The sequence below is a fragment of the Pomacea canaliculata genome, linkage group LG7 (genome assembly GCF_003073045.1).
Source record: "Pomacea canaliculata isolate SZHN2017 linkage group LG7, ASM307304v1, whole genome shotgun sequence".
Taxonomy (NCBI): domain Eukaryota; kingdom Metazoa; phylum Mollusca; class Gastropoda; order Architaenioglossa; family Ampullariidae; genus Pomacea; species Pomacea canaliculata.
The window spans coordinates 3553998-3559997 of record NC_037596.1 but is presented as its reverse complement, the minus strand read 5'-3'; the positions used below and the strand labels follow the sequence as shown (position 1 = coordinate 3559997).

General features: G+C 34.3%; 1 long non-coding RNA gene across 1 annotated transcript; it reads right to left on the bottom strand.

Moving 5' to 3' along the window:
* Positions 1-310: 310 nt before the first annotated feature.
* Positions 311-5209, bottom strand: LOC112567832. The gene is made up of 3 exons (XR_003099909.1): positions 5175-5209; positions 1216-1402; positions 311-630 (listed from the first exon to the last, which is right to left on the bottom strand). It is a non-coding gene; the product is annotated as an uncharacterized LOC112567832 (long non-coding RNA).
* Between the last annotated feature and the right edge of the window lie 791 nt (positions 5210-6000).

The window sequence follows — 6000 nt, the reverse complement described above, 5'->3', positions numbered from 1 at the left end:
CCTGTCAACTGTTAGTGTGTCCCCTTTAAGTAACTGGTTAAACATACAGCCAGCGGAGAAAAATCATTTCACTTCTTCCCAATTCTACTCTAGGAAATAAAATACTTGTACCGCATCATCATTAAGCGTAGGTATCTTACTGGTCATGAAGTTTGATAGTTACAACGGTTAGTTTCTGGCAGGTGGGTTAGTTCATGCATTTGTACAAATTGATTATTTTTCTAAAATAGGTTTTAAATGTTAGACTTATGAACATTTTAAAAAATGTGTGGGAGCTTGGTATTTTCACTATCCGAAAGTTATTTCTTTACAAATACAGGTATTGAGGCAGTTTGATTCGAGCGACTTATGAGAGACTAGTGTGATTTGTATTTACATTTAGCATATTTGAAAACTTAGGATAAAAAGCTTTTAAATTAGCCACACACATGACTCACACCTATTTTACTTGCCAGGAATACAATGAGCAAAGCAAAGATAGAAAGATTTACGTTCAGTTTACTGATTAATCTGCAGTAGAACAATAAATATAGGTTCACAACTTTAGCGGACAATCAAATCGGCATTTAAGAGTTGTCGTGACAGCTTGTTTTTCTGAAAAACTTTGAAATCTTCATGAAGTAGAGCCCTCTGCAACAAAAACAAACAAACAAATAAGACAATGATGTAACATACTGTCGAGATGTTCTTGACAATAACTATTCAGACGACGAGTCCGAGTATTGAACTTTTTAAACACAATTTACACAACACTTTGTTGATCACATAGCTGAAATATGTTACTCTGTTACAATGACTACAGGGCAAGAAAACATTTTCTCCTTATCAATTGTTTTGAAAAATTAATAACAAGGGTTAGGCAATGAATGATTCTTGATTTCTTTAGAATATGTGTGTGTGTGTGAGAGAAAGAGATCGTATATATTTTAATGAGTACCTAAAAAAGAAACATATTAAGTAGTATCAATAACATTTAAGAAGGCAAACGTCTACATTGATGTATAGCTACACGTACAGGTATCTTCATATAGTAACCACAATCGTTTGTAATACAACATGTACACATTTGTACATACATCGTATAATTATACATCGTGGATTTTTAAGTTAGTTCTCTTTCTTTAAAATATATCACATCGGGTTTATAGGAACCAGCGATAATGGTTGATGCAAATAGACAAAACAAAAGTAAAGGTGGATTAACTTTCAGCTTACTGATTGATTATCTCCTTTTACGTTACCCTCCAGGCTGTAGACAAGTCTTGACACCATCAGAGAATATCCAGCAGACGTCCTTTTTGTCCTTGCATATATATTCCCTCTCTATTCCCTCTCTCACGCAAACCGAATTTGAGCAACACGGTGCTGTCCAACTGTTACACTCGTGATAGTTTGCAGTGCACTAGAACAAAAACAAACATGCAGCAGTGACAACATAACTGAACAAGTACAGTCACAATACATTGTCATTTTATGTCGTGTTTGGTTAAGTGCATAATTAAATGAAAATATTAGCACTCAACAGTGGACCAGTCTAACTGCTAAGAGATGTCAGTGCATGTGCTGGTGGATGAAGACAACAGACGCAAATACTCCAGACAGTGTCACAGTAAATAAAAGCTTATCCAAAATCCTTGTAATCACCACAGTCACACCTGTGTTATTTTGATGTCCTCACATTGTGTATGAATCTTGAAAGCAGCTGAATTCTTCGAATATTGACAAGAAATTATCACTTATCGCTATTTTCACAAAATGTTCAATCAAAAGAGTTTGCTACGTACCCCGTCAACAACTGCTGCTTGCAGCCACACCAAAGCCATGATGATTATTACAGTTGTTCTTAGTTTCATGGCAATCACAACAGATAATGTCTTCTTTTGGATAAGGACTGGATTGTTTAGTCTAAAAGAAGACAAAGAAGATTAAACAAAACGAGATTAAAACATTTATCTGACTGTTTAGTGTAATATATACACTGTCTTTGTATGCCAACAAAACTAGACCGTATCTACAATTGGGAGAAATTTCATTGGACGATGATGTCAAATGATACAACATCTGAATTTGAGTAAATACTTAAAGATGCAAACAAATACCAGTTGCCATATGGTAGACATTTGACTAGCAGATCAAACAACAGGTTAAAAAATGCCTTCCTATAACAAGCTATTGTTGAATTTCACTTTGATAAGTTAATATACTTATGTTAAAACTATCAAAAAATGACAGTTAGCATCCAGTCACAAATGTAAATGAATTTGCACAAATCTAATGAAATTATATTTCTGTTCATCTCAACCAATGACAGAGAACAACAAAGAAAAGGATACAGATAATTGATGACATAACGACTTAAGACGAACAATTCACTGATTAGATTGACGAAAGTATTACACACTACCTTGATGTCTCCGTAAGTGTTGACTTGTCGTTATATACATGAGAGTAAAGAAGAAGAAAAAAGCATTTTCATTTTATTTTATTAATTTCCTTTCATATACTGAGATTTCATTATTTTGAACAAAGCTTAGATGAAATTTAAGATAAAACAACGAGACCAGTCATTAATATCATGAAATTTTAAACCTAAATAAATTGAAAATTTCTCGACAGAATAAAACTAATTATGGAAAAATAGATCCCATTACAATTTTCTGTTAAACGTCTTGTTTTATAACCCTCATTTACTCTTTGTAAAGTGACCTCCACATTCTGTTTTATTGTGTAGATGATGTACAGAGCGATAATAGTCTTTATTTACATGAGAAGATGATTTAAGATGGTCAGTCCTCCCCAGAAATCTGGCCACGGGAAGACGAGAAGTTTACCTGTCTGTACCGTCATGTACACGTTTGTGTCTTGCGACCCCCCGATGTACCCCCTTAAATTGACCTGACTGTTATGATTCATTTTATACAAATATATTTGTATGTGAAAACGATGTGTGTTTGCGTGCGCGCGCGCGTGTGTGTGTTTGTGTGTACGTGTGTGTGCATGTGTGCTATGGAAAAGTACGAGTTAAACATCATGTCACACGTTTGTTATTTTCCTTTCATATTAGGTTTTAAATATTAGACTTGTGAAAATTTGTAAAGCTGTGTTTAGAAGCGTTGATTTTATCTATCCGAAAGATTCACTACTTAATTTTTTATTATTATTATTTATTTTTATACAGTTTTTTTAACCAGTTTGCTTCCACCTCCTAATGAGAGACCAGGGTTATCTGTTTTGTCATTTAGAATATTTAAAAAGTTAGGATCAGACGCTTTTAGAACACCCACACACATGACTCACACGTATTTTACTTTCCATGGACATTAGTTGATACAATAAGCAGAGCAAAGAGAGAATGATTAACTTTCAGTTTACTGATCAATCATTAGTAGAACAATAATTATAGTTTCAGAATTTTTGGACACAATCCACTCGGCATTTAGGCGTTGTCGTGACAGCTTGTATCCCTGAAACCCTTTGCAGTCCTCGTCAATACGAGCCCACTGCAACAACAAATATAAAAACCCAAAAAAAAACAACAACAAAATGCTGTAACATACTTTCGTGTTGTTATTGACAATAACTAGACGCACGCACAGTGCAAGCATTTGACTTTTTCAACAAAATGTACACAACACATTGTTGATAGCTTAAACTTGTTAGTCTGATACAATGACTACAAGACTAGGAAATGTTTTCTCCTTGTCACCTAATTTTGATTAATTAATCAGAAGTTTTAGACAATAAATGATTCTTAATTTCTTTAGGGTATAAGAGAGAGCTTGTATATGTTTATAAACTTCCTACCTAATACCTACAACCTACAACATATTATTTAGTATCAATAACTTTTAAAAAGGCAAACTTTTACATTGATGTGTAGCTATACGTATCGTTTGTAATACTACATATACACTTTTGTACATACATCGTGTACTTATGCATCGTGAATTTTTGCAGTTGATTCTCCTTCTTTAAAATAAATCACATCGGCTTTATAGGAACCAGCGATAATGGTTGATGAAAATAGACAAGACAAACGTAAATGTGGATTAACTTTCAGCTTACTGATTGATAATCTCATTCAATAAGTCCGTGCAGGCTTTGCACATTTCTCGACACCATCAGGCCCTGTCCAGCAGAGGTCGTTTTTGTCCTTGCATGCATCAAGGCCACTTTTAATATTCACGCAAACCGAATTACTGCAACACGGTAGAATGAAAGGGCCACACCAACTATTGTTTGGAGTGCACTAGAACAAAAACAAACATACAACATTGAAAACATAACTGAACAAGTACAGTCACAATACATTGTCATTTTATGTAGTGTTTGGTTAAGTGCTATAAGTAAATTAATAATTATCACTCAACTGTAGACCAGTCTAACTGCTAAGAGATGTTAGTGCACGTGGTGGTAGATGAAGACAACAGACGCAAATACTTCAGACAGTGTCACAGTAAATAAAAGCTTATCTAACATCATGGTGATCACCACAGTCACACCTTAAGGTTGTGTACTCTCTTCTGTTCTGTGCTCTCTGTACCCATGACAGTGTCCTCTGTCATTCATAAAAGGAAGTATACCATCGTTACTATGGTAACAAATCTCATGGTGAACAACGATGAGTCTGCGTATCACCGAGAGGTGGATCGCGTGTTGGCATGGTCACGTGCAAATCGTCGACATATAAACATCTATAAGAAAATACGATGGTGTTGGACTAGACCAGGGAAAAACCTCTAAATGTGAAGACAACAGAGTCTTATAGTCAATGGCTTAGTTTTGCTGCTAAACTTTCGCAGTCAGGTATAGACACATCAAAGGCAAAACAAAATAAAGCCAGTCTTTTAAGAAAAATAAATGAAAAAAATGAAATGAAAATTAAACCAAACATTAAAGAACAGAATTAATCTTTGTCAGCGATGGTGTGTGTGTTCGTATGTGTCGTTGCATGTCACACAGCTTGTAGAAAAAAAAGCTTTGATTGCAAACTGATCAAAGGTCTGTATTATGTAAAGTGAGTAAAATGTTCGAAACGCTTCGTGCTATGTATTTTGAAGTCATCACTTTGTGTATAATTCTTAAAAGAAGCTGAACTGACTAAATATTGAACAGAATTTATCATTTATCACTATTTTCACAAAATGTTTCAAACATAAGAGTTTGCTACGTACCCCGTCAACAACTGCTGCTTGCAGCCACACCAAAGCCATGATGATTATTACAGTTGTTCTTAGTTTCATGGTCATCACAACAGATAATGTCTTCTTTTGGAGAAGGGCTGGATATTTTAGTCTAAGAGAAAACAAAGAAAGTAAAACAAAAGGAGATTGAATTTTTGGAGAAACAGTTTGGACTGATGTTTTGTTTTTATTTTTGTCGCAGCTACTGTAACTGATTTAGAGGCAAAACATTTATCTGACTGTTTAATGTAACATATACACTGTCTTTGTACACCAACAAAACTAAACCCTGTGTGCAATTGGTAGACATTTCACGGGACAATGAAGTCAAATGTTACAACATCTGAATTTAATTAAACACTTGAAGATGCAAACACATACCAGTTGCCATATGGTAGACATTTCACTAGCAGATCAAAACATGTAAAGAAGAGCCTTTCTATCACACAAACTATTGTTGAATGTTACTTTAGTAATTCAATATACTAATGTTGAAGCAATTTAAAAACGAAAGTTCTCATTAAGTTACAAAAATAAACGTATTTACAGTAGTTTAATAAAATGACATATCTGTACATAATCTACAGCTTTGATTCATTATCTCATATAACAACGGAAAACAACAAATAAAAGCATACAGATAATTGATGACATGACGACTTAAGATGAACAATTCACTGATCAGATTGACGAAAGTATTCCACACTACCTTGATGTCTCCGTAGGTGTTGACGTGTCGTTATTAAAACAGACATTTCCAGTGCTCGTTATATACCTGAAAACAGAGTGAGTGAGCAAGAGAGAAGATTCTCATTTT